The following is a 27,671-nucleotide window of genomic DNA, read 5'->3' on the forward strand; positions in this document are numbered from 1 at the left end:
AGAAAATTGCTCTAAATGATTAACCAGAATCAGAAGATGCAATCGTACACATTAACAATTTAAGGCTTTTGAGCAAAGGAATGCTAGGAATTATTTATACACCCTCACCTTAACCAAACCTCCAACAGTTTCTAAGATTTCAAGCTTTATAATCTGAAATCCTACAACTTTGGTTAATGTGCTTCATCTTACCATAATTATAACATGTTGCTGACCTGCTAATGGATGGAACAGACGAAAGGATGCTGGGACCTTCCACCAGGGTGACAGCTTTCCCTGAATTTGACTTTTAGCCTAGGGCAGTCTGTAACCAGTCTGTATATTTTTAAGAAAAAATATCTTACAAGCAGATTTATTTTTTCCCTGTATCGAGTTTCACTGGGGTGTTTCTGCAGCACCTTATAGATAGAAACATAGAAAACCTACAGCACAATACATGTTTGGCCAACAAACCTGTGCCAAACATGTCCTTACCTTAGAAATTACCTAGGGTAACCCATAGCCCTCTATTTTTCCAAGCTCTGTGTACCTATCCAGGAGTCTCTTAAAAGACTGTATCATAGCCGCCTCCACCACCATTGCTGGCAGCCCATTCCACTCACTCACCAGCCTCTGTGTAAAAAACTTACCCCTGACATCTCCTCTGTACCTACTTCCAAGCACCTTAAAACTGTGCCCTCTCATGTTGGCCATTTCAGCCCTGGGAAAATGCCTCTGACTATCCACATGATCAATGCCTCTCATCATCTTGTACACCTCTATCAAGTCACCTCTCACCCTCCGTCACTCCAAAGAGAAAAGGCCGAGTTCACTCAATCTATTCTCATAAGGCATGCTCCCAATCCAGGCAACATCCTTGTCAATCTCCTCTGCACCCTTTCTATAGTTTCCACATCCTTCCTGTAGTGAGGTGACCAGAACTGAGCACAGTGCTCCACGTGGGGTCTGACCAGGATCCTATATAGCTGCAACATTACCTCTCGGCTCCTAAACTCAGTCCCACAATTGATGAAGGCCAATACACCGTACACCTTCTTAACCACAGAGTCAACCTATGCAGCAGCTTTGAGTGTCCTATGGACTCGGACCCCAAGATCCCTCTGATCCTCCACACTGCCAAGCGTCTTATCATTGATACTATATTCTGGATGCACAACATGTCGAATTTTGTCGTGGATGAGTATAGCAGCAGGTGAGTGCAAACATACACTCTGATCGCTTCATTAGATAAAAAGATATCTAATAAATTGGCCATTGAGTTAATAGCTCTAGTGCATATCACAGTGGCCTGGGCCTAATTGCATTATCTTAGCATAATCTCATATTCACACTGGTTGCCCATCAAGTTTAATGTCAGTTTTGAAACCAATCCTATCAGCTTCTTTCCCTGCAATCCGTTCTATCAACTCCACACTGACTCTCCAATCTGCCATTCACCTTAAGGGTAATTTACAACTAATTGCCGATTTACCAGCCAAGCAGCAGACCTTTAGAATGAGGGAGGAAACCACCAGTACAAAACCATACCACAGCATGGAGAACGCGCAAATTCCACACAGACAGCACCGGAGATCGAAATCGAACCCTAGTCACTGGAACCACGAGGCAGCAGCACTAGATGCCGTCCCACTTGATACCTTTTCAGCCTGAGCATAGATTTAAAGGTCAGGAGCTTTAAATTCTTTGGCATGATTATTTCAGAGCATCTGTCCTGGGGCCAGCACAAAGAAGGCAAGGCATCACCTCTACTTACGTCGAAGTTTGCTCAGATTCGGCATGTCATCTAAAACTTTGACAAACTTCGATAGATGTACAGTGGAGAGTGTCCTGACTGGATGCATCGTGACCTCATATGGAAACACCAATGGCCAAGAATGGAAAAACCTACAAAAAGTAATGGATACGGCCCAGTCCATCACCAGAAAAGCCCTCCATATGGAGCATGTCTACACGGGGTGCTACCATAAGAAAACAACACTCGCCGTCAAGAATCTCTATCATCCAGACCTTGCTCTCTTTGTAATGCTGCTACTAAGAAGGAGGTACGGGATCCTCACACCCCACACCACCAGGTTCAGGTCCAGGTGCAGTTTCAGGTGCATTGCCTTTCAAACTCAAGCTCCTGAACCAGTATGGATAACTTCACTCAACTCAATGCTGAACTCATTCCACACCTATGGACTCACTTTCAAGGACTCTACAATTCACCTTCTCAGTAATATTTATTTAATATTTATTTACTTTTATTATTGCAGTTTTGTATTTGCATAGTTTTGACTTCTTTTGCACATTGCCTGTTTGCTAGTCTTTGTTGGAGTATAGTTTCTCATTGATTCTATTGTGTTTCTTTGTTCTACTGTGAATGCCAGCAAGGAAATGAATCTCAGGGTAGTATATGTTGACATATCCAGTATGCGCTTTGATAATAAATTTGCCTTGGTGACCAATGTAACCAGTGTGACTCCGTCGTCTAGCTTGCACATCTTACCCTAACCTGCTTTCCTGTTATTATCTTGGAAGGAGTAATTAAGACACTCCTTTAACTTTGCCGTACATGCACATACACAAGATTCTTTTTCATACTGTCTTTAAAATTTCCCCGAAGGTATCTTATGCAGATGCTCTCAAGAATCCTTTGTTTTGACCTGTTAATCGAGAGCATCTGATATGCACTGTCGTTTTTCTCCCCCAAATCATACTATTTAATGTACCCAAGGATAAAACATCGAATTTATGTATTATTATTATTATTATTACTTTTGCTTTTTTGTATTTGCACAGTTTTGTCTTTGATCCTGACCAAATTTCCAGTTCCTGCTGCTTAAAAGCACCCCCATTGCATAATGCTACCTCCACCACTCTTTACAGTAGGGTATCTGGCTGATGAGCAGTATTAGATTTATACCACAGATACCGCCTAGTGTTGCGGCCAAAATAGTCCACTTTAGTCTCATCCGACCACAAGACTTCCTTCCACATCTTTACAGAATCTTCTAAGTGATACGTTGCAAAATCTTCATGGGCAAGGAGATACCTCTTTTTTAAGCCAGGGCTTCTTCGTGCCACTCTTCCATAAATACACTTTTTGTACAAGGCCTTAGAGATAGTGGAGCCATGAACTTCATCTCCAGTTGCAGCCACTGACTTCCTTAGATCACTCAGAGTGACTGTTGATGGCACACTATCCTCTCTTACAAGTTCCATTCTTCTCCGGTGACTAAGTTTAGAGAGATGGCCTGACCGAGGCAGTGTGGCTGTGGTTTCACAGTGGACTGTACTGGGCTCTGAGGTATGCTCAGTGCCTTTGAGATGGTCTTACCCTTGCCCAAATCTGTGCTCTTCCATTATCATTTCTCTGGCTTGTCTTGAATGTTGTTTTGTCTTAATTGTGTCTGTTGAAAATATATCATTCCGTTGGAACTTACAAAGAGGGTGGATATTTATTCTTATGAATTCATTGAAAATAGGTGATGCACCAATTTTTCACATCACCAAACTGGGAGACTTGGTAAAGTAATACTACATGTTGCCTTTGAGGAAAATTAGCGTGCTAATTAAAAAGGAGATGATTACTTTTTTAGCCTCACAATTCTGGTTTTTAATTTTTAGTAAATTGTTAATAGGTTTTGGATTTTTTTCTTTTGATTTGACGTGCTTTGTAGATTAACTAAAAATCCTACTTCAATGTATTTTAAATTTAGAAAATGAGAGGGGAAAATGTGAAAATAGTTGTGAGGGCTGAAGATGGCACCAGCAGACAATACTACCAAGGGAGATATTCTCAAGGCAGTGTATGAACCTACTCCTTTCACCAAATTTGTGTCTTCTTTTTATTTCAAATGTGTTTCTGGTACTTTGGGGCCTGTTCAACACCTCTGATTTACCTTCTTGTGTTGTGTTTTCGGGCTGAGTGAGTGATCTGGTGCTGTGCTGTCTCTGCGAGGGTTCCACAAGGCTGCAAGCGAAGCATGAGGCGTGAAGGCCTGAAAGTCTGGAGACGGGGTGTAGGCCCATGATCGACTGACTATCTCACCAATCTTGCCAATTGAAGGCCTGAAAGCCTGGAGACGGGGTGTAGGCCCATGATCGACTGACTATCTCACCAATCTTGCCAATTGAAGGCCTGAAAGCCTGGAGACGGGGTGTAGGCCCATGATCGACTGACTATCTCACCAATCTTGCCAATTGAAGGCCTGAAAGCCTGGAGACGGGGTGTAGGCCCATGATCGACTGACTATCTCACCAATCTTGCCAATTGAAGGCCTGAAAGTCTGGAGACGGGGTGTAGGCCCATGATCGACTGACTACCTCACCAATCTTGCCAATTGAAGGCCTGAAAGCCTGGAGACGGGGTGTAGGCCCATGATCAACTTTGCTCACCAATCTTGCTGAGTGAAGTGCCGATGAAGTTGTTGAGAAGGGCGTGGAGGACAAGTGAGTGCTTAGCACTGTCAACCAGCCTTGTGCTTGCTGCTGCCAGAAGATGGCGTCTACATGTGATGGTCCTTCTCTCCTTCTTGCTTGCTGCTCCCAAGGGAAGGTCTTTGCATTTGACTGGTCTCTCTCTCTCGATGTCATCGGAGGAAGGTGCTGGAGCAAGGTTTAATCACCCTGGTTTGTGGGTTGGACTCTAATTCACAGATGATCTTTCTAATTTTTCTGGTTGCTTCTCTTTTCTGTTCCTAGTTTGGGATATTTTGAATCGGGGCAATCTGCAGATAAGGAACATTGAGATGAACTGAAATATGCCTTTTGATTTTGTGTTTTATATTCTGTTTTTCATTCTTTATTTTCTCTTGTTGCTGTTTGCACGATTTGTTTTTTTTTGCTTGTTGGGGGTATTTGATGTTCTTTATATGTGACGAGGTTCCATGGTTTTCTTTGTTTCGGGGCTGTTTGCATCTCAGGGTTCTATGTGACTTGATAATGAGTATACTTTGAATCCTATTGAATCCTTTGAATAGTTTTTCAAGACTAGTTTTCACGACTACAAGAAACCATTGATTTATTAAGCAAGTTGCATCCATTATAAACAGGAGCACTTGGCGAACATGACAATCTCTCTTTATTCCTAGAGCCTCAGGAGCATCGTAGAGGCTGTAGCACAAGTCTCTGCTCCCCCTGCTATGTCCTGTTTACTGCCCGTTCACTTCCTACTGCCCCCGGCTTATTTGATCTCTCTCACTCTCTCTCTAACCTTCTGCCCGATATGATTTTTCTCTTTGATCTTATTTTCCAGCTGTCAATTCCCGAAGCTATCTTAGCCGGTTCCTTTCAAAAATACATCACTCACCCTTTCTTTGCAAATGTGTCCAATGCTTATCATTTTGCTAACTTTCCAGAGGAAACAACAAAGGATGAAAATATCGCTGCAGGGCAATGCTGGAGCAGCACACCCACCGAACCTCAAGCTGGCTTCTCCATTGGGCCTTAGTTGGTTCCATGGCTTCCATTCTGACTTCACTCTGATGTACTTGGTAGAAGGGTGAGCAGGAGCCAGAAGGGAAGGAATGAGGAGACCGTCTATATGCCCCGAGTTTGATCCTGTCTTTGCAGTCACCGTCGGAGTGTAGAATATTGACAGTGGTTTGAAACTGCCTGCTCAGAGATTCAACACAGAGGCTATCAATTCCATTGATGCAGTTCATATTTCTAAATAAATAAAGGCTTTCTACAGTTTAGGTCTTACTAGAACCCCAGCAGGTAAGCGTGACCCTCTGGAGCATACACCAGGACAATGATTGGGATTTCCTGTCACTCCAGCTACTTGCCCAGGCTGGGACTGTGTGTACCACGCAGTTCCTCGTTTGTGCTCATCCACCTGCTTAGGAGGAACTTGCACCTCTCAAAAACAGCTCTGAGCACTGGGTGAATGGACAAGGTTTGCAAAAAGTTCTCTCCGATTCTTTCCTTGCAGTCTCCCACAAACCTTCTCACGATGGGAGTATTTGTTCTCGCAATATTGGAAGCTTCACCTTTTTCAACCAGACCTGGACAGACCAACACTAATGCATCAAGGGACTCAGCTACTCCAATATCTGCTTCTGCAAACTCCAGCTTCAATGACAAGTAACCATCATATGGGTAATCATCAGTACTATGGTCCTAAATTTCTAGAGCACTGAGCAGCCTCTGCTTAGTATGTCCTACCAGTGGGTCTGGTGTCCTATTGGACTAGTCATACTGGCTAGCAGTGCTAGCTGACATCAACCCAGGTACCTTGGCTTCCAGGTTTTTCACTACATCCTGCAAAACTCTCTCACTGGGCTTGTATGCAAATTTGGCTCAATAGCTAACATGCCTAGGGTCAGTATGGTTTGTGGTTCAACCAAACAGGAATGTTGGATTTGAGCGAACACTGTATAAATACAGTCGGCCCTCCTTACCCACGAGTTCCGCATGCGCGAATTCAACCAACACGAGTCGGAAAAACCCAGAAGTACTCTTCCAGCACTCGTTATTCCAGCACGTGCAGACTTTTTTCTTGTCATTATTTCCTAAACAATGCAGTGTAACTTACATAGCATTTCCATTGTATTAGGTATTATAAGTAATCTAGAGATGATTTAAAGTATACGGGAGGATGTGTATGAGTTATTGTGGATCAGGATCGAAAAAAATCAAAAGATCTCTTACTAAGTGAGTTGGAACAGCTACATCCAGTATTATTTAGTGTCAGTTAGTCAAACGTTTGCCTTAGTATATAGTATATATTTTACCTTGCTATGCATACAAAACACTTAAGAAACATATGTATTTCAATAATTAAACCACTGCGTTGCTTAGTAATAATTGCAGCTTTCTCACTTTATCCTTTAAAATTGTTCCGATCGTTGACAGACTGTAGCCTAATGCTTTTCCAATGACCGATGGCGTTTCACCTCTTTCTGATTGCTTTATTATTTCCACTTTATTTTCAATTGTGGTCGTGATTATTTTCATGAACAGAAACACTGCGGATTCAGAGCTCTGCCGGGTGCGAAAGACCACCGCACTGATACAGGTTAAATAAGGTCCGGGGTTCCGCTGGGTCCTAAGATCCGCCGCTTGGGGACAGGTTGAATAAGGGACTTGAGCATTCGCGCTTTTATTTGCGAGGGGTCCCGGAACCAATCCCTTGTGGATAAGGAGACTGTACTGCCCATACAGAATTACTGGTCACCAAGAAATGACAAATCATACACCAGCATAAAATTACAAAGGCAGTACATTTACCAATTTCAGTTTTATCAAAGAGTTATTAAAAGAAAGAAAAGAAAGAAACAGTTAAAATGGTCCATTACAGTTAGACCAGCCTAAATGTGCTCATGACCACTGGAGCACAACTTCAGATATGTCACTGCTAGTCTGGACTACCCGCCGATTGATCAGAACGCTGTTCAACCAGCATAACTTTCCCCAATCCTTTCACAGAACTCAGCACTCTAACTTACAGTTCATCAGGGCTCCAGATATCCACCCTGCCCAGAACTCAAGCACTATTTGTAGAATCTCTTTGAATCAATACCTGTGGCGTCCATAATAAAGCACCTTAATTACTTTCCCCAACACTAGTTTAGACACAGACTTAAACACACAAACTGCTTAATCAATTCTTAAATAGCATTCTCTGAATCCCGGACGAGTAGTATCTTGGTAGGGCACTGAGGTGCGCAGTTGAAGAAGGGAATACAAATATGTAATTTCTTGAAACTGGCGTCATAGGGAGAAAGAGCTGTAAAGAGAGCTTTTGGCACATTGGCCCCTGTAAAATAAAGTACCGAGTACACGAGTTGGGATGTTATATTGAATTGCATAGGACATTGATGAGGCCAAATTTGGAGTATTGTGTGCAGTCCTGGTCACCTCCCTACAGGAAATAAGATTGGAAGAGTGCTGGTAAAATTTACAAGGAGGTTGCCAGGACTTGAGGACCTGAGTTATAGGGAATGGTTAAATAGATTAGGACATTATTCCCTGGAGTGTAAGTGAATAAGAGACTTTCTTAAAAGGATATACAAAATTGGTACCTTAAGGTGGCAATGGGGACAAGCTCCCACTACCTATTAAACACTTCCAATGGCGAGTGTCTCAAATAGCCTCTGACAACCAAGTCCAGATCCTGACCTTCATGTGTGGCTTAGCTACCAAGCTCGGTGGAACCATTTCTACTGACAGGAGAACAGACAAAGGAAGGTTACTGGCGCCTTAAAACCAGTCACTTCGGGCAGGTGGGGCTCGTCAACTCATCTAGGAGAAGGAAAACTCTGATCTCAAGTCTCCGCTGCCTTGTAGATATACCCCCTCATGGGGGAGGCTTCAGGAGTAAACCCCGAGGGAAAAATCCAGAGCTGGAGTCCCTAAGGCCGTCCTAAGTTGAGTTCAGTGTTGAATGGCAATTCCTACAAAACTGCTGGTTCCGAACTGCCTTTCCTTTGGGTTCATCAGATGTGTGGAGAGGGGGAGCTTGCTCTCCATATTGTACTGCCCAAGTTTGCGTAACTAGACAGCTAGGGTGCAATATCCATCGTCAACTCTGACCAACGGAGGCCTCAGACACAGATACAAAATTACAAGGGCTTTACCATAGACAAAGTAAATACATATTGGCTCTTTCCACTGATGACGGTGAGACTAGAAGTGGAGGTCATAGGTTTAGGGGAGGAATGTGAGGGGGATCTTCTTTGCTCTGAGATTGATGAGAAGGTGGAATAAGCTGCCAGTGAAAGTAGTGGATATGGGCTCAATTTAAGAGAAGTTTAAATAGATCCGCAGTTGACAGAGATATGGAGAGCTATGTTCCAGGTGGGGGTAGATAGCACTAGGCAGAAAAGCAGGTTGACAGAGGCCTGATGGGCTGAAGGACATGTTTCTGTGCTGTAGTTCTGACAGTATGACTCTACGAGGGCAGCCCATCACCCACTGTTGGGAACCTTTGGGATATTTACATTTTCAAGTGCTTACCTTTCTGCTCAGGGAAAAGTTAATGCAGTTCTTTTCCATGAGCAAAGGGTACATTGACCTGATGTTACACTTGTCTTGGCACAAGTAGAGACCATGGATCAACATGTTTGAATGGAAGTGGGAATCAGAGTTAAAATGTTTGGTCCCCAGTTTACAACAGGTCTCACCAATGTAGAGGAAGCCTTATCGGGGGCATTGGGCACAATAGACAACCTCAGCAGATTTGCAGGTGACATGTTGTCTCACCTCAAAGGACTGCCTAAGGCCCTGAGTGGAGATGAGGGAGAGGCAGCACTTACGCACCTTGCAGGGACAAGTGTCCGGAAGGAGATTAGAGTGAGGGATAATGGACACAGGAATTGTCGAGGGAACGAAAGCTGCAGTAAGTGGAAAAATGAGGGGGGGGGGGTGGCCTAAGGATGTGTTCAGTGGTAAGGTCCCTTTGAAGATGGCAGAAGTTCTGGAGAATGATGTGTTGGAAGTAGAGGCTCATAAGGGTGTAGGTAAGGACAAGAGGAAGTCTGTCACTGTTATGGTAATGGAAAGATGGGGTGAGCACCTATGTCTGTGAAATGAAGATGTGGGTGAGAGCAGTAGGAAGGAGGGAGGAAGGAAAACCCCATTCTTTGAAGAAGGCAGACATCTCTAATGCCCTGGAGAAGAAAGCCTCATCCTGGGAATAGATGTGGTGTCGATGAAGGAACTGAGAAAAGGGAACAGCATTTTTACAGGAGACAAGGTGAGACGAGGTATAGTTAAGATAACTGTGGGAAACAGTAGGTCTATAAAAGATGTTGGTTTGACAGTTTGTCTCCAGAGATGGAGATAGAGAGATCAAGAAATGGACCAAGTGAAATGAATTTCAGGTCAGGATGGAACTACTCACATTAAAGGCAGCAGGGAGTTGCCGTGGTATTATAATCATCAGGTTTAGCTCTGTTTACAATAGCACATTCATGACTATTATTGGATCTAATCAATATGAAATGGTAGAAGAATGCGGGGAGATTTCATAGAGATATATAAAATTATGATGGGTATAGATAGAGTGAATGCAAGCAGTGAATGAGGCTAGGGGAGAAAAAAACAGAGGTCATGGGTTAAGGGTGAAGGGGAAAGTTTAAAAGGAACATTGGTGGGGGGCTTCTTCACACACAGAGTGGTGGGAGTATTGAATGAGCTGCCAGCTGAAGTGATAAATGTGGACTCACTTTTAACATTTAAGAAAAACTTGGACAGGTACATGGATGAGAGGTGTATGGAGGGATATGGGCCGGGTGCAGGTCAGTGGGACGAGGCAGAAAAATGGTTCGGCACAGCCAAGAAGGGCCAAAAGGCCCGTTTCTGTGCTGTGAGGTTCTAAGGTTCTATGGTTCTATTGTAGGTCCTTAAAATCCTCAGTCCTACTTGAGAACAAAGTCCAGCATAAATACCAGGAAATAACAGGGCAGCTCATTTTGGATCTGGTCTGCAGTCTGGATCCACCACAGGATTCCCACCTGCCCAGACTACATTGGTAGGATGCAAAGTAACAAGTGAGCTGGTCCGCTGAAAGCTGAGATGTCTTGTGAGTTAGAACCGTACAGATTCCAGAACACCTGGAATCATTAAAAAAAAATTCAAGATTTAAGTAGTGAATATATTTGAAATAAAAGCATATTAACAAAAATTCTAACATATACTTAAAAACATTAAATAGTTTATTGTTGGCATGGTAGCATAGAGGTTAGCGTATGCTGTTCCATCATCACTGCTTCTGGGAGGGAGATACAGCAAGAGTCCCACACCATCAGGTTCAGGAAACGTTATGCTTCAATCATCAGGCTCCTGAAACAGTGAGGATAACTTTACTCATATCAACACTGAACTCACTTTCAAGGATTCTTCAACTAATGTTCTCAGTATTAATTAATCAATCAATTAATTAATTGTCTTATTTCTGTTTCCACAGTTTGTCATCTTTTGCACATTGATTGCTTGTCAGTCTTCGTAGTGTTTCCTCAGTTCTGTTGTATTTCTTTTTTCTACTGTGAATGCCTGCAAGAAAATGAAAAATATGAAACAAAGCTGATCTTTAATGTTCATCCAGCCTGTACCTTTCTCCAGAACGACAGCAACTCCCACCCTGCTGAATGTCTCTCAGCTAAACCAGACGATTCAGATACAAAGTGCAACCTGCGCAAAGTGTTGAACTGTTGGGCCCAATGACGAACCCAGAGGCAGAGACAGTGGAAGTACAGGTAAACTAGCAGCTGATTCGCAGTTCCAAGCGCCCTATTTTCCGGGCCCTGCTGGTGTTGATCGGAGCCCTGATCTTGAAACAGGTTGTGACTGCCCCCATGCTTCAGTGCTGGGTTTCTTCAGGGGTACTAACAGAGCAGCACAATCTGCTGAAACCTTCCAGCCCTCCAGCTGGTTGCTCTACCCCTGAGCTTGCTCTGGGTTAATCCTGATCAAGTGCAGTGGCCGCTACTCACCTGAATGAAACAAAGTTATCCTGGGAGAAAGGTAAATATGATTTTTGAATTTATTTTAAATGGTCTCAATGATTTCTTTTGACTTTTAGCAATGATATATATTGACAGCTTTATCAGTGCAAAGTGATTTTTAAATCAAAGTTTCATAGTTTTACACTTTCAGGTATGAAGATGAAAAATGCTTGCAAGGTTGCATTGACAGTTTTAACAGCCCCATGGGCTCTCACTGGCCCTAAAGGAGTTTTGAGAATCCAGCCGAGTGTCTGTGCCATGCTGTGGACAGCTGGGCCAGAGACTAAGCATTGGCACGTTGGTTATTTGTCAGTCTTTGCGTCTAGTTTCTATTGTGTTTCTTTGTTCTACTGTGAATGCCTAAAAGAAAATGAATCTCAGGGTAGTATTTGGTGATATCCATGTACATTGATAATAAATGTACTTAGAACTTCTTGAAAATCAGAACTTTTGAGTGACACACAATAAGCCAACTCATCTTCTGTGTCTGGAGAGGGTCGGGGAAAACTAGAACTTCAATCGGGTTAGAGGAGGTCAGCGCCTCCAAGGCTGAGATAGGACGTAGATCCTGGATGATGAAACGGTGATCGATACCTGATAGGGGAGTTGAGTTCTAGTCAAGGGATTCAGAAGGGGACTAACTGCAGGGGTAAAGTAGCATCAACGGCTGAATGCAACAGTTAAAAAGGACCTACCTTTTTGAGGATGCAAGGGTAGATTTCCCTGCCACAGACTGGTTAGGAAAGTCCCCTATGAAGTTGGACAGCAGCATGCCTCATTTGCCTTATGAAGGCCAACCTGCACATGAGCAGTTTGAACTGCTCGCATCTGGGCCAATGAATGTGGCAGAACATGAGCTGAATGCTCATTGTTCCCATTGTGCAGGTCCTGATCCCCCTCACATGTAAATCCATCATGTGAACTACAGCCTTTAACAAATCTGGCATCCTGCAAAAATCCTGCTTTTATTGTTTGCATGATTTGTGTTTATTTTCTCTTTCTGAGGATTGGGTGTTTGTTAGTCTTCTTTTAATGGGTTATTTTGGGTTCTTGTTTTGTGGCTGCCCGTCAGGAGGTGAATCTCAAGGCTGTATATATTATATATACTTTGATAATAAACGTACTTTGAACTGAAAATCATCGTAAAGCTCCAATCAGCTTTCAAGATCAGCTTTCAATTATATTTCTTTGCATTAGGTACCAAACAATAGCACTATATCACGGAATTTCCGAACCAAGGTACTTTTTTTTCATGAGACCAAAGCAATTTAGAGGCTTTATTTTGCCTGGCTGGGAGGACTCCTGGTGTAATCTTTGTCAGTTCCTTGTGGTGTGGGAGCAACTGGCAGACTGTTCAGGAGCTCCCTCTAGTGTTGGCCTGCTATTGGTGACATGGCAATAACCTTTACTATTATTCTGTTTGGGAACAAGCTCTTTAAATAGCAATAATAAAATTCATGCCAAATACAAATTACAAATCATTAATAATTAGATTTACAAATTTATCAGAGTTCTTAAGAACATTTTTCAGCATTGTTGATTAATATTCTGCATTGCAGAGACACTGCAGCTTTGAAGATCTCTGTTTGGAATTTCTATGAAGTTTCGGCACACTTAAATTATTTGTCCAGTATTTACATTGATCTTCCTCAGTTCAGTTTTACATTGAACATAGAACATTACAGTACAGTACTGACCCTTCTGCCCATGATGTTGTGCCGACCTTTTAACCTACTCTATGATCAGTCTAACCCTCCCCTGCTACATAGCCTTCCATTTTTCTATCATCCATGTGCCTATCTAAGAGTTTGTTAAATGCCCCTAATGTATCTGCCTCTACCACCACCCCGGCAGGGTGTTCCATGTATCCACACCTTCTGTGTAAAGAACTTACAGTACCTCTGTCATCTCCCTTATACTTTCTCCAATCACTTTACAATGATCCCCCTTGAGTTAGCCATTTCCATCCTGGGAGGTAGTCTCTGGCTGCCACTCAATCTATATTATATTGTACACCTCTATCAAGCCACCTCTGTGCTATAATGTTCTATGGTTCTATGATTTATCAGCGTGTTGCCTGGACTAGAAATCATGTCTTGTGAATATAGGCTGGACGAAGTAGGGATTTTCTCTTTGGTAAATCATAGATCCATAGAACATTACAGCACAGAAACAGGCCTTTTGGCCCTTCTTGGCTGTGCAGAACCATTTTTCTGCCTAGTCCCACTGACCCACACCTGGACCATATCCCTCCATACACCTCTCATCCATGTACCTGTCCAAGTTTTCTTAAATGTCAAAAGTGAGCCTGCATTCACCACTTCATCTTTTTTTTGTTGCTATTTTGTGCGATTTTGATCGGGGCAGACTGGCTCTGCGACTTGCAGTCAACCAGCAACACCATGCCAGATTGAACTGAACTGAGCTGGAACTGAACATTCCTGGGCTGTTTCATGACATTGTGGTTTGATGGTTTGTATTCTGTATTTTTCACTTTTTTTTGCCATTTGCACAATTTGATCTATTTTTGCGTGCTGAGGGTTTGAACAGGTTCCATGGTTTTCATGGCTGTCTGTAGGAAGATGAATCTCAGGGTTAGATACATACTTTGATAACAGATGTACTTTGAATCTAAATCTCCTCTGTATCCTTTCTAAAGCCTTTTGTTGCATTCACCTGTGTGAATTGTTCTAATATTAGTACCTCCAGCCTAAGACTGCTCTCCTTGTTTCTGTAATTAGGGGAAGTCCCTACTGCAGATTCAGATTCATTTGTCACATGCACATTGAAACATAGAGTGAAATGCATCATTCGCATTAACAACCAACACACCCAAGAATATGCTGGGGCGTCCCACACGTGTCGCCACACATTCAGGCACCAACGGAGCATGCCCACAGTGTTTAGCAGACACACACACAAGAACAACAAGAACAAACCAAACAACAACAGCAAAACAAGTTCCTTTCCCATTCCTCCTACCAACCCACCTGCCCACACACACAAACAGGCCTATGGGACTGCTCTCCTTGCCCTTGGATTCTCAGACTTACAGACATCAAGACTTAAATTTCTGACTTCACCCTAGGGTTTGTTGATGACAGGATTAACCTTTAGATACACATGAGTTTTTGATCCCAACGAGCTGGGTCCTCATGACTCCTTTGGGCACTACATTTGGTCTTCTGTTGTTGTAACTGTTTACAAAGTCACCAGGGAGATGCAGCTGGTAGATAGAAAAGTCTTTATTTTGGACACACACAAGCTGGCAGCCTTTGGAGGAGAGAGAGAGACATGGGGTGGGGGGGGGGGGAAGAGAGAGAGAGAGAGAGAGAGAGAGAGAATATGTTTTTTTTAAAGTTACATAAATGTTTATGCAGGTAGCTCAATGGAATATTTCCTGTTCTAAGCTGTATTTTGAATTCAATCCACAATCCATATTTAGGTCTGAAGGCTGTTTGCTGTCAAAGTTGAATTAATATTTCCAATATTGCATCTCCAAAATATGCCCCAACAAGAGTTCAGGTTTCTACTGCAAAACTCGCCATTCTCTGGACTTCACTGGGTTTGACCTTCGAGTCTCAACGCTGACCTTGATGATCTTGGGGGTGGGTGCAATCAGTAGTCCTCGTGTCTTATGCCCATATCTGTGACTCGCCGCACCATACAGACCTCCAAACTGGCACCAGTCTTCGACCTGGGAAATGCTGGTATCCTCAGCACATGCCAACAAGACTTCTGGGATTGCTGATGGTTTGACAATGGAGTACTTTTGACCTCAAAATCCTGACAAATTCTTCATTTTCTATCCCTGACATCTCATGCCCCAGATTAACTAGCAACACAACTGACTGAGGAAATATTATATAAAAAACAAATCAGCTCTTCACAACCAGCTTCAATAGGGTAGATTCTAAAGAATATGGGGGTGTTGGCTTGAGATCACGTAGGGGTTTTTAAACCATGGAAATTGAAAGTTCAACAGCAACAGCTCAAATTCATTGAGTTTGCAAATTTGCAACAGGTTTGTAACTGCACAGGTGAATTGCTTAATAGAACTTCTGATTTAACGACTCAGTTATTAACATGGCTTTTTAACTCTAGCTCTTGCTCCACCCATATCCCTGCAATGATTGAGGAGTTGAGACCATGATGGGGAAAAATGCCCATAAGTGTCAGTAATGGCAGCACATGGATGCTGCCAGGGATCAGGATTCATACACAATACCTGTGCTGAGAGGTACAGTTGTGCTGTGATTGTTTTGCCCATTTTGATGGCATCACCTCCACTATAGAAATTTGGTAGCCATTGTTGGCTCATAAATCTGATGGTGGAGGGGAAGAGGTTGTTCCTAAATATTGGTCTAAAACGGGAGTCTTCAGGTTCCTGTACCTCCTCTCTTATGGTAGTCATAAGAAAATGTCATGTCCTGGGTGGTAGGAGTCCTTATTAATAGATGCCGACTTTTTGAGGCATCAGCTTTTAAGGATGTCCTTGATGGTGGGGTGGTGTGATGGAGCTGGCTGAGTTTTATTTCAATCCCGTGCAGTGGGCCCTCCATACCAGAGAGTGATGCAACCAGTCAGGTTACTCAAGTGGCATGGATGCTGCTTGCACTAAATTACACTGGGCATCAGATAAAGATCAGAAGAAGGAACAACCTGAGCTCATGGACCTGTAACCCCACAGGGAATGGAGAGGAGCAGCACAGAAACTTACCTGCAGCAGCATCACACTCACATGCTGTAGCGTCAGAAACACGACGTTCACAAAGGAGACTTGATTGAATTAAAATTATACACTATTTTAGGACCAAGGACATCATCATTGATTTTCTGGGCTAGAATGCTTGACCCCTACCAACCAAACTGGATACCCGCACCAAATGTAGCTGACACCCCCACCCCAACCACATCCCACATCTCAAAGTAACTCCCTACCAACCCCAGGTAATGCCCCCATTAATGGTAAGTACCCCCACCAAACACATCCACTTTCTCCCCACATACATTCCCACATATTCACAATTCTAAACAAGCCCCTTACCCCAAATCTCCTGCCCATTTCACCACCCTCCCCAACCTTGCACACACAACAGTACCTGGCACTGCCACCTACTCTTAATAAGATAGATGATTAACTGATATAGATTCCAAGAAGGCAAGTAGAGTGGGACCAGGCTAATCAAGGTATTGGCTAGGTCAAAGTGGCAGGGTCCAGCAATTTTGTAGTCATAGTTACATGGTGATCCTCCAACAATAATTCCAAAACATTGCAGCTCACAAATTGTGAATAATGATCAGTTGTTTGCTAAGCCCTAGTTATGCAAGGGTCTCAGGTTTGTGGCACTGGCTGGTTTTCCATGGGCTTAGAATGTCTGACATCACTAGAATATAAATAAGTGGCGATTAAGGCACCATAGATGCCCCAGGAATGATTGTTAATTGCAAAGACCTTCACTCAATCGATGCACTGCAACTGACAACAAGTTTACATGTTCAGGAACTCTGAACAGAGTATGACCTGGGTGTTGTATCACCACCAGAAATATCACTGCAGCAAACTAAAGATATATTTCAGATGGCTGGATAGACTGAGAGGTTCTTTGTAGTATGTAACAGGCATTTTTTTTTGTGTATTACCCTGGTGCAAGGCTTTGCCCTGCAGGAGAACAAATATATAGAGCATCGAGTTTCTGTTTCAAAATGATTGTGCTCAGTGTTGCTCATAAACAGAGAGAAACACAAACTGACATTAACATTCTAGATTTGAGTAAGACTGAGTTTAAGGTGTTACGTACCCCGTAACTGGGTCACTTACCAGCAAAGATAGAGAGGTCCGTTGAAGTCTGATGGTACAATTTTTAACGGTATTTATTGATAAAAATACAAAAAAATAATATCAATGCAAACATACATATAATATACGTTGTCAGTACTAAATCTAAAAGCACGGGTATAATAATAATCAATAAGAAATAAGCTCTATCGTTGTCTAGGGGATAATGTATTGTCTGATGGAAATATAAAAGTCACTTTAGTTCATTCAAGCTGCAGCTTTTGGTTAGAGAGAGAGACGGATTAAAACTTGCCCATTCCTTTTATGATGTCGATCCTTCGAGAGTCTTTGGGGCTGATTTCTCCTTTAGCTAAGCCGCCTTCCGTGGTAGGGCCTCAATCCTGGGGCAATGGGAAAGGACACACATGGGCCCTCCACCGGCTATCGCGATTAAACACCGTCACGGAACTTCTAGCATTTCTCCTGGTGCGTGTCAAGGGCTGTTCCAGACCCTCTTTTATCCTGACTCACAGGGTCTCAGATGTCAATCAGGGTGGAATGATGCCATCCCCCGACCAGCCCACATTGCCTGAGGGCTTCCATGAAGTACGGTACTCAATACACAATTCCTTCTCCAAGAGACAATGACCTGTTCCGTGGCTTTGTATTGCTGGGGCCAGGACATTCCAAACGTCTCTCTCTCATTTCCTGGGTCTCCTGACCTGACTTAATAGCGATCTTGCGATTCTCAAAAAGGAGGGGGAGGGGCACAGGCGTAACAAAGGCAGCTGTAGAAAATTCAGGAGGAGGAGGATGAGAGCAATTCTGGAAGGAACTACTAAGTACTGGAAAGCAGCATCTTGTTCAACAAAGTGTAGACCCAGTAATTACAAACCAACCATTTTAACCTTGCTGGTGGGGATAGTTGAATAAACAATAATGGGAACAGAATTAAAACACTCCCTTGGGCAAGTGTGCATTGAAATGGAAAACCAATCGGGGAATTGTTAAAGTGAGATCTTGCTTAACTAACGATAGAGATTTTTGATGAAATAATAGACTAGGAAATGCACTTGGTAAGGAATCTATTCACTTCCAGAGGAGATTTGATAAGGTGCCACTTTACTAGCCTTGTCATCAAAATTGAAAGACAACAGAATTAAAGAAGCTGTAACAGGATGGGTAAAATGGCACAGTAGTGTAGTGGTTAGCCCAACGCTCTACCATACAGGTGACGTAGGTTCAATTCCCACTGCTGCCTGTAAGAAGCTTGTACATTCTCCATGTGGGTTTCCTCCAGGTGCCCCAGTTCCCTCCCACAGTCCAAAGACCTACCTACTGATTTGTAGGTTAATTGGTCACTGCAAATTTTGCTGTGATTAGGCCAGGATTAAATTGGAGGATTGCTGGTCAGCATGGCTGGAAGGGCCTATTGACTGACTGTGGGGTTTCCTAGGAATCCATTCTAGCTCCTGATGTTAATGGAGATTGAAAAAGAGTCAATATTACAGATGAATGACCTACACCTACTGGAATTCGCCAGTTCTATTACAAACAGTGAGGGAAACCTGAAGCTTTTGAATTCCTTGCTAAATCCTGTGTTGAATATTATTATTATTCCTCTCCATGCCCTGTGGTGCATGTTGCCATTGCTAAGCATTTTGGTCTGTTTTTTGTGAGGCCAAGTTGCTAGTTCGATGCTCAGTCCAGCATGGCCGGTTTCGAACCTGGGACCCCTCGCCTTGAAGTCTAGTGCTGATGCCACTGGCTGGCTAATTCCTACATCTCGAATATGACAAAACAAATGATGAGGTGCATCCAATGAGGCTTCCATTGGACTTGATTATAATGGAGTCCTCGGCAAAGGCCTCATTTTTATCTCTCTAACGTTCTTTAACTTCCCTCATTAAATTATCATCCAGGTCACTTAATTTTATTATTTTTGATTTTGCCCCGCTGTTGGTTGCTGAACATGAATGCAACTGAGCACTGGTCAGTCAGCAAGGTGAACTTTTTGCCGGTGAGGTAGTGCCTCCAGTGCCTAGTAGCTTCCACTATGGCCTGGGCTTCTTTCTCCACCGCGGAGTGCCAAATTTCAGGGCCCCGAAGGGTACGAGAGAAGAATGCTACCAGCCTTCCTGCCTGATGGAGAAAAAATTCTTTGAACCTTATCTGCCACTCTTCTTATTGCATTAAACATGCTGAGGAAGGTTCAGAGAACAGCGGGGACATTCCGCACCCCTGAGTTATGTCGCCAGGACTCATTTATAGAATGTACCTGATGACCATTGGAAAGAGTGGAGGAACAAACAGGAGAACGCTGCTGGGATGCTGCCCATACTGACTGTGGTGAGTAGAGAGTGTAAGGTCTGCATCTCTGTAACAGAGGCCACGCTGTAGACATTACTCTTATTAAAACAGGAAGCTTCAAGAGCCTTAGTCCATTGTATGTGGCCTATCAGTGACATCAAGGGTGTCTCACCAACAAGAATTCCTCGCAGGCCGGTGGCAGTTATTTAAAAAGGAGCTTTGAGAGTGTTAGTCCATTGTACATGGCCTAACAGTGGCCATAACCGGAGCACCAGTCATGACTTAAATAGCAGGGAAGGTTCAGGCATAAAAGGGAGACACTGCCTCGTAGTGTGCTCATCAAAGGAGTGATCTGAGGCAGAGTGTAGGGCTTTGGCTCATCCGGGCTTCAACGATAACGGGTCGAGGCGAGGTAAGTTACTTGTGAGGAATAGAAACAGGAAGTGTGTGCACGAGGCCGGTGTTCCCACATCTGGCACCCAGATGTGGGAAGTCCAGGAGACTCCCAGCCTCCTGGACAGCAACATCTGCGCCAGGTGCGTCGAGCTGCAGCTCCTTAGGGACCATGTTAGGGAACGCAGCTTGATAACCTTTGTCTGGTCAGGGAGAGTGAGGAGGTGATAGAGAGGAGCTAGAAGCTAGTAGTTACACCAGGGCCTCGGCAGACAGATAAGTAGGTAGGAGTCAGGAGGGAAGGGCAGGAGTCAGATACTGGAGAGTACCCTGTGGCTGTACCCCTTAACAATAAGTACTCCTGGGGGAAGCAACAGTGGCTGCACCTCTGACACAGAGTCTGGCCCTGTGGCTCAGAAGGGTAGGGAAAGGAAGAAGGCAGCAGTAATAGGGGACTCTATAGTTAGAGAATCAGACAGGCAATTCTGTGGACACAGGAAAGACACACAGATGGCAGTTTGCCTCCTGGGTACCAGGATCTGGGATGTTTCTGAATGCGTCCACGATATCCTAAAGGAGGAAAGTTAACAGCCAGAGGTTATGGTACATATTGGTACCAACGACTTAGGTAGGAAGAGAAGGAGGTCCCAAAAACAGAGTAGAAGAAGTTAGAGGAAAGTTTTTTACTCAGAGAGTGGTTGCTGCTTGGAATGCACTGCCTGAGTCAGTGGTGGAGGCAGATACACTAGTGAAATTTAATAGACTACTAGATAGGTATATGGAGGAATTTAGGGTGAGGGGTTATATGGGAGACAGGGTGTAAGGGTCGACACAACATTGTGGGCCGAAGGGCCTGAACTGTGCTGAACTATTCTTTGTTCTATGTAATAGGAAATGAAGCCCAGGCACCGTCTGAGGGCTCTGAGGGTGTTGGGAAGAGGGAGTTCCAACAGGGGGCACATACAGTCCGGGTCAGGGCCAATGACTCCGTTCTCCATGACATAACCAATGATAGCAAGTCAGGTGGTTCTGAGTACACACTTGTCCCTGTTATAGGTAAGGTTAAAAGCTTTGGCCGGTTGGAAAAATTGTTGGAGGTTGGTGTCATGATCCTGCCAGTCGTGACCATAGATGGTGATATGGGAACATGGCCTTCATTTGGCACTGGTCCACCATTCAGTCCATTTCCCTCTGGAAGACAGACACCATTTGTGACACCGAAGGGGACACGCAGGAAGTGATAGAGCCTGCCGCCCGCCTTGAAGGTAGTGTAGGGGCGGTCCTCCGGGTGGATGGGGAGCTGATGGTAAGTGGATTTTAGGTCTATGGTCGAGTACACCTTGTACTGAGCTATCTGGTTGACCATATCCGCGATGCGGGGTAGGGGGTACGCGTCAAGCTGCATGAAACTATTGATGGTCTGGCTATAGTCCACGACCATCCTATTTTTCAGCCCGGTCCAAACAACAACTACCTGGGCCCTCCACGGACTTGTGCTTGGATCAATGATCCCCTCCCTGAGCAGCTGCTGCACCTCCGACTTAATGAAGGCCCTGTCCCCCACGCTGTAGCTCCTGCTTTTAGTTGCCACAGGTTTAGTCAGGGGTCAGATTGGCGAACAGCAGTGGGGGAGGGATCGAGGGTGGAGAGGCCGCAAGAGGAGTCTGTAGTGTATCTGATGGCATGGTGTTTGGTGGGATGTGCGGGTTGGTGTGTGAGTGTGTGGTCAGTAGCAGGGTATGTGACGAATTCCCACAGAACTGGGGATTTATGACAGTGATTGGTGGGAGGGGCTCGTCATACTCCATTGTCACACTTTTCAGGTGGCTCTGGAAGTCGAGCCCCAATAGCACAGGGGCACACAGCTGAGGCATGACCAGTAAGACAAAGTCCCGATATTCTGTGCCCTGCACCACTAGTGTCGCTGTTAATAAAATTGGTGCACCATCAATAACTCTAGGAGACTGGAAGTGAACAATAGGCTTTTATTAACAGCAAAAGGGGAGCACGACATGTTGAAGACTGAGGGAGGAGCAGTGCCCCAATCGCCTTTATACAGGGGTCTGTGGGAGGAGCCACAGGAGCAGTCAGCAGAGGGGCATGTCCAGACAGGTATGCATAGTTTACAACACTTCCTTTAACTTCCCTCATTAAATTATCATCCAGATCGCTTAATTAACTGCTTGGCACCACAACAGCCCTAGTCTCACACTATCAGAAATATTCCCTTTGTTCCATCCTCGGAGTGGCAAATCTTTGTGAAAGCATATGCCCAAATTGGTGATAATCTTCTAAAATATTCTCTTATGTGCCATTGAGAGTTAGAGCTGAGATATTAATGAAATACTAACAATAATTATGGACTTTTTTTAAAGGAGAAAGAACAAGCCCCATTTTACTATTAGTACATCTCACTGCTCCCAGGTTGTTAAAAAATCATTTGCTGATAATAATAATCATTATGTATCTTTTTATTTTGGGTGGGGTTTAAAGAATTGAGAGGTGCCGTATGCCACATGCAAGCAAAGATTTTGCATGTGCCATCTTGGGCACACGTGCCATAGTTTCACCAACCATATTCTACCCATGTTGTGGTTTCTTGAAATAGCCTGGAGACGCAGAAGCTTCTTTGAGAAGTTTAAGTCTTTATTTGCAAACAAAAGCTGAGACAATGAATGAGCGTGTCACTAATTGCCCGCCGAGCCTAATACACAGTATTCTTTATAGTACTTTCTTATCTCAGTTATATTAGCATATACTTGTTCTAGTGCCTTGACTGGTTTTCATACCATCTCACGATCCTGTCTAGTCTACTCCTTGGAACACGTGTCCCCCTTCCCGGCTTTGACTGGTTCCCATACCATCACACCACTCCAAGACCCCGTCTACCACCGTTATCTCTACATGCTTACTTTCGCTGTTAGCTACATTCTTAAGGCACTGATGCATTCAATAGTACAGAGGCAATACAGAGATTACATTCTGGCCAATAAATTGGGTACATAGCAAATAGCAAACACAAGGCTGGCCACATAGTTCTGGCCACACAGCAAACAATGCAACTTTATTCTCCAATACCCAATGCCCACTTTCCTTTCTGCAACTTAAAATCAATTTATTTTCTCACTTCCCAGACTTGACCAAAAAATTTGATCTGTTTCTTCCTGCATAGATGCTCCTTGATTTGCTTTTTCCAGCATTTTCAGTTTTTATTTCATATTTCTAATTCTTTTGATTTTTACAAAGATCTAAGAATTGTAAAACTTCTTTGTATCACTTTTCTAGTCTTTGCTTCCTCTGATTTACACATGTATTGCTTTACATTTCTGTAGTTATAACAAATCCAAGTTTATGGTCATAGACATACAGAAAAATGTCATGAAAATTAGCTTTTCACAGCAGCAGCACAGTACATTACAAATATGACTGACATAAACTTAAATTAACATAATACACAAAACTTAAATGACAAAATAAATGTAATGACATTATTTCAAGGTGAGTAGAGAAAAAATATATGGTCCAAAGCAGTATTAGAGCTTTTTAGGTCAGTTCAAGAGCCTGGTGCATTTTGGAAGAAGCTGTCATTGAAGTTTGAAGTCTGGATCTTCAGACATCTGTACCTCCTTTCTTGATGACAGCATTGAGAAGAAGGCTTAGCCCAGACAATAGGGGCTCTGAATCATGGGGATTGCCTTCCTGAGATATCACTTCTCGTAGATTCTTCAATGGTGGAGAGAGATGACAGAAATGGCCAAGTCCAATTTTCTTTTATATATAAAACTCTTAACTTTCACATTTAAATTTTTCCTTTTTGAAATTGCTGGTAGTTTGGCAGAAATGACATCTGTACTCCTTCCCATAGATGCTGTCTGGCCTGCTGATTTCCTCCAGCACTTTGTGTGTTGCTTCGATTTCCAGCATGCGCAGCTTTTCTCTTGTATGTAATAAGTATTCACTGTTTTCCACACTGCATACGATGTATTCTCTCATTCACCCCCAACTTCAAGCAATTTCCTGACCACCAACCAATTCTGTACCATCCAATATTTTTTCACTCCCAATCACTCTTCTCTCTTCCATCATTCATTGAGACTCTCATCCAGCAGATCCTCAGCCAAATCTCTATCAGCTATTCCAGACTTCAATCACCACCACACAAGGTGTCAATCTCTCTGATGGAGATGGTTGGTGTTTCCAAGTCAAAAGCTTCTTTTTAAGAAGACAGCGTGGGAATATTTGGGGTATTGGCAAGAGGGGTACTGATAAAGTGATAAATTTTAAAGATAGTTTAGTTTATTCAATGAAATTTCTAAACATGACTAGCAGAATTTCGAGATGAATTTTCTACTTCCTACAGCATCATCATCATCTTCCCTCTTCAATGCCATATTAGCAATGTAGTGGAAAAGTCTTTCTCTCTAAAAATGAAGAAAATTCAACATCTAGAACCTTGTGATTTTATATTGAAGAATTGAGAAATTACTCCATACTCCTTTTTTAAAATGAATTAATCATTGGAAACTTTTGTGAGTGTGCCTGTGGTTTTCTGATAAAAAGCTCTCAGTGGCTATAACCTTTACCCCGCTTTACAGTCATAAAGAATAAATGCAAAACCTGCAACAACTTCAATCTTATTTTTATCTATGGATTAGATTTAAAGCAGATAATTAGAGGTATCAACAGATTTCCACAGGCATTTTTAAAAATGCAACAACTTTGTGCTCTAGCCAACAGTGGAAGCCACGAGACTAAAATAACAGAACAATTAATTGATTCCAAATGGTTCCAGACAAGGAAAAACTGATGCGAAAGAATTATCTCTAACTAAAGTAAATGCAAGAACAGCTGCTAAAAGGGGATCCCTATCAATAAATTAAGGTGATCACAGATTATAAACCCCTTTTTGTACTGATTACTATACACATAAACTGAGCTTTCATGTATTTCTGCACTATAGGTATAACATAAATGGCTCCCTGATGCTTCTGCCTTGTACAAAGCATGAGAAATTTAGATTGTACTTGTTAAGATGTTGTTTAAAGCTAACGAAGTCTCCCAAAAGCAAATACTCCACTCTGCCCTTTTGTCCCTTTTAAGTGTTATGGTGGTTCAGATGTAGCAACCTCAATCTCCAGGTCAAAACTGCCTGGTTTCAGATTCCTGTCCTGAGATTTGAATTTGGTCTGTACCTCACCATAGCACTTTAATAACTATGTACATAGAACTCTTTGGACCTACACTGCAACAAACATTTTAGCTAGCACTGATATATTTAGGTATAATGCGATTGCACTGAAATTCGTTTCCTTCAATTTTCCTGTTCTTTTAATGAATTAATGTTAATTTTTAATGTAACATTTCCATCTGTTCTGCTTACAATTTAACCTCTTGGAATTATCAGCAAAATGAACCAGCCGCATGATTTTTTTATCCTAACATGTATTTCAGATCTTGACAGCGACAGTGCATCAGCCTTTGGTTCCACACTACCAGGTTCAGGAAGTTATTACACTTCAACCATTAGGCTCCTGAACTAGCATGGATAACTTCCTCAATACTGAACTAATCACTGAACACAAATTATGGACTCATTTTCAAGGACCTTACAACTCGTATTCTGAGTATTTTTTTTACAATTTATTATTGTTTGTTTTGTATTTGCACAGTTTGTCTTTTGCACATTAGCTGTTTGTCAGTCTTTGTGTATAGTTTTTTATTGCTTTTATAGTGTTTCTTTGTTCTATTATGGATGTCTGCTAGAAAATGAATGTCAGGGTAGTATGTGGTGATATATATGTACTTTGATAATAAATTTTCTTGAAACTTCAAACTCTGATTTACCAATAAGTCTGTATGTCACTTGTCAATAGTGTCCCACGGGTTACATCGTGGCCAGTGGTTCGCCTCTGTATCCACAGCCAGTTTCATTTCATGACCTTCAGCTTAATTCCTCTCTTACGAAGGACTTCATAAAATGTTAGCTGAGAGGCTACATTGACTTAAATGAGCCTGAAATCTGTGGATTTGAGACACTTGAGGAGAATATTCTCACATATGGTAAAGACCGATGAATAATAATAAATTTCTCTCCCATATTTATAAAATATTTTAAAGTTCAGTTTAATATTGTCTAAGATTTTTCTCTTCTCCATACAACTTTTCTGAACTTACTCCTGTACTTCACATATGCGCAATGAGAGCAGTAACACAAGCTGATTAACTGGGTTAACAGTCAAAGATCTTGATTCAGAACTCAACTTTGAACCGCAGAGAAACAGAGTCAGCATTTACGAATACTGAAGAAAGGCTATCATTGATATTATTTCAATCTACAGATGCTGTCTGACCTGCTGATTTTTTCCCCAGCTCTTTCTGTTTTTATGTCTGATTTCTAGCATCTGCCTTTTGTTCAGGATTTCAAACAATGACTCATTTCTTGTTGGAATGAAGACTGAAGTCTGCTATTCATGTATCGTATGTCTCTCCATTTGCCCATCACAGCATTAAGATTTTTCAACTTTGCTTTAAATTAAAATCTACCAATATTTCTCCTGTATTTTCTGTATTATCCTGCATTACCTTTGAAATTTTCATTAAGTTTTCTCACCTAACGTTTCTCAGTGTTTGGAGCTCAACACAATTCCAGTTTAGATGAAGGGCTAGCAATGTTTTTCCAAATGAGGACAGTATTGAACTTGGAGCAAAATCATGGTCTGTTCCCTTTGTCCTTGATGGTGAGCTAGGCTTTAACTTTTAGAAATGTTTCTGGAGTAGCCTGGTGTGGTGAACTACTTATACCTGTCTGGACACCCCCCCCCCCCCCCCCCCCCCGCTGACTGCTCCTGTGGCTCCTCCCACAGACCCCGGTATAAAGGCGATTGGAGACACCGCCCCGGCCTCAGTCTCCAGGATGCAGTGTGGTGGTCAATTGCTGCTTGTTCTTTCTTCCAGCCAATAAAAGCCTATATCTTGCCTCTCGTCTCCGAGAGTTATTGATGGTGCATCACCTGGACAATTAAATCTTTATCTGAATGACTTCTCCTCTAACTATGTAGCACTGGAGTATCATCCTAGGTGTCCCAATACTGCAGCATGGTAGCAACCTTCAGTGAGGCCTGGTAAATAGGCCTCAAATGCAATCATGTTTGGCCTCTGCCCTCAGAATACTCTTTCAGCTTTTGACAGATAGCAAAGTTAGCAGTACAATATTACCCTCAAAGACTTTAAGGATTCAAAGAGTTTTTAAATGTATGTAGTAATTATAGACAATCAAAACTATTCAAATAGTTATTCAATAATAATAGTTAACATTAGAAATATTAGGTCTCTATTCATTGGAGCGTAGAAGGTTGAGGGGGGATTTGATCGAGGTATTTAAAATTTTGAGAGGGATAGGTAGAGTTGACGTGAATAGGCTGTTTCCATTGAGAGTAGGGGAGATTCAAACGAGAGGACATGATTTGAGAGTTAGGGGGCAGAAGTTTAAGGGAAACACGAGGGGGTATTTCTTTACTCAGAGAGTGATAGCTGTGTGGAATGAGCTTCCTGTAGAAGTAGTAGAGGCCAGTTCAGTTGTGTCATTTAAGGTAAAATTGGATAGGTATATGGACAGGAAAGGAGTGGAGGGTAATGGGCTGAGTGCGGGTAGGTGAGACTAGGTGAGATTAAGAGTTCGGCACGAACTAGGAGGGCCGAGATGGCCTGTTTCCGTGCTGTGATTGATATATGGTTATTAAATATGGAATTGTTATATA

The 27,671-nt window shown here is 42.7% G+C and overlaps 1 protein-coding gene and 1 long non-coding RNA gene across 5 annotated transcripts in view; one reads left to right on the forward strand and one right to left on the reverse strand.

Moving 5' to 3' along the window:
• dipk1c (divergent protein kinase domain 1C) overlaps positions 1-10,952 on the reverse strand; it is a 91,804-nt gene extending 80,852 nt beyond the window's left edge. The window contains exon 1 of the mRNA XM_059971382.1: positions 10,816-10,952. The gene's annotated coding sequence lies outside the window, so the exon portion shown is untranslated. The remainder of the gene's footprint in view (positions 1-10,815) is intronic.
• Positions 1-27,671, forward strand: part of LOC132395078 (uncharacterized) — a 112,953-nt gene that overhangs the window by 50,509 nt on the left and 34,773 nt on the right. For 2 of the 4 annotated variants that reach the window (XR_009512518.1, XR_009512520.1), the window contains exon 1: positions 10,980-11,451. The exons of the other annotated variants lie outside the window; for them this stretch is intronic. This is a non-coding gene — a long non-coding RNA (uncharacterized LOC132395078). Of the gene's footprint in view, positions 1-10,979; positions 11,452-27,671 lie in introns of those variants that run through there. 4 annotated transcript variants of the gene reach the window in all.

This window comes from Hypanus sabinus, chromosome 1 (assembly GCF_030144855.1).
Source record: "Hypanus sabinus isolate sHypSab1 chromosome 1, sHypSab1.hap1, whole genome shotgun sequence".
In the NCBI taxonomy this organism is placed as follows: Eukaryota; Metazoa; Chordata; class Chondrichthyes; order Myliobatiformes; family Dasyatidae; genus Hypanus; species Hypanus sabinus.